This window comes from Arachis hypogaea, chromosome 15 (genome assembly GCF_003086295.3).
Source record: "Arachis hypogaea cultivar Tifrunner chromosome 15, arahy.Tifrunner.gnm2.J5K5, whole genome shotgun sequence".
NCBI classification, from domain to species: Eukaryota; Viridiplantae; Streptophyta; class Magnoliopsida; order Fabales; family Fabaceae; genus Arachis; species Arachis hypogaea.
Genome location: NC_092050.1, coordinates 135,213,240 through 135,214,904, shown reverse-complemented (window position 1 = coordinate 135,214,904; position 1,665 = coordinate 135,213,240). Strand labels below are relative to the sequence as shown.

The following is a 1,665-nucleotide window of genomic DNA, read 5'->3' as shown; positions in this document are numbered from 1 at the left end:
TGATCCTTCCATGAGAAATTTGGGTGATTTCTCCATGATGAGTTATAGGTGTTTCCATAAGGTTCACCTAAATAATTTACCTCTGCTATTGCAGGGTTTTCAGGATCATAAGCTTCTTCTTCAGAAGATGCCTCTTGAGTACTGTTGGATGCAGCTTGCATTCCATGCAGACTCTGAGAGATCATATTGACTTGCTGAGTCAATATTTTATTCTGAGCCAATATGGCATTCAGAGTATCAACTTCAAGAACTCCCTTCTTCATAGGCGTCCCATTACTCACAGGATTCCTTTCAGAAGTGTACATGAACTGGTTATTAGCAACCATGTCAATGAGTTCTTGAGCTTCTGCAGGCGTTTTCTTTAGGTGAATGGATCCACCTGCAGAAGTGTCCAGTGACATCTTTGATAGCTCAGATAAACCATCATAGAATATATCCAGGATGGTCCATTCTGAAAGCATGTCAGAAGGACACTTTTTGGTCAACTGTTTGTATCTTTCCCAAGCTTCATAGAGGGATTCACCTTCTTTCTGTCTGAAGGTTTGAACATCAGCTCTAAGCTTGCTCAGCTTTTGAGGAGGAAAGTACTTGGCTAAGAAAGCCGTGACCAGCTTATCCCAAGAGTTCAGGCTGTCTTTGGGTTGAGAATCCAACCATAATCTAGCTCTGTCTCTTACAGCAAAAGGGAAAAGCATGAGCCTGTAGACTTCAGGATCTACTCCATTAGTCTTAACAGTATCACATATCTGCAAGAATTCAGTTAAGAACTGAAAAGGATCTTCAGATGGAAGTCCATGAAACTTGCAGTTCTGCTGCATCAGAGAAACTAATTGAGGTTTCAGCTCAAAGTTGTTTGCTCCAATGGCAGGAATGGAGATGCTTCTTCCATGTAAATTGGAATTAGGTGCAGTAAAGTCACCAAGCATCTTCCTTACATTATTATTATTTTCGGCTGCCATCTCCTCTTTCTGTTCAAAAATTTCTGAAAGGTTATCTCTGGATTGTTGTATTTTAGCTTCTCTTAATTTTCTCTTCAGAGTCATTTCAGGTTCTGGATCTGCTTCCACAAGAATGTTCTTATCCTTGCTCCTGCTCATATGACAAAGAAGAAGGCACAGAAAAATAATAATAATAATAATAGAGATCCTTTATACCACAGTGTAGGGATCCCTGTGTGAGTAGAAGAAGAGGGGGAGACAAAGAATGTATTATAATGGAAGAAACACAACTGTGAGGAGGCTAGAGATGTGAGATGAGATGTTAGGATATGAATGAATAAATAGAATAAGATGGGGGAGGGATAATTTTCGAAAAATATTTTTGAAAAAGAGTTAGTGATTTTCGAAAATGGTTTTTGAAAAATGTTAGTAATTTTCGAAAATTTTAAAATCAAAAGTAAAAATAAAAATAATTAGTTAATTAAAAAGAAATTTTTGAAAAAGAGGGAAGATATTTTCAAAAATTAGAGAGAGAGAGAGTTAGTTAGGTAGTTTTGAAAAAGTTAAGAAACAAACAAAAAGTTAGTTAGTTAGTTGAAACAAATTTGAAAATCAATTTTGAAAAGATAAGAAGTTAGGAAGTTAGAGAAGATATTTTGAAATCAAATTTTTGAAAAAGATAAGGAGATATTTTTGAAAAGATATGATTGAAATTGTTTTTGAAAAA

The 1,665-nt window shown here is 35.6% G+C and overlaps 1 non-coding gene across 1 annotated transcript; it reads left to right on the top strand.

Annotated features, from left to right (window-relative positions):
- Positions 1 to 455: 455 nt before the first annotated feature.
- On the top strand, positions 456 to 563 carry LOC112752549 (small nucleolar RNA R71). The gene has a single exon (XR_003176981.1). It is a non-coding gene; the product is annotated as a small nucleolar RNA R71 (small nucleolar RNA).
- Positions 564 to 1,665: the final 1,102 nt, after the last annotated feature.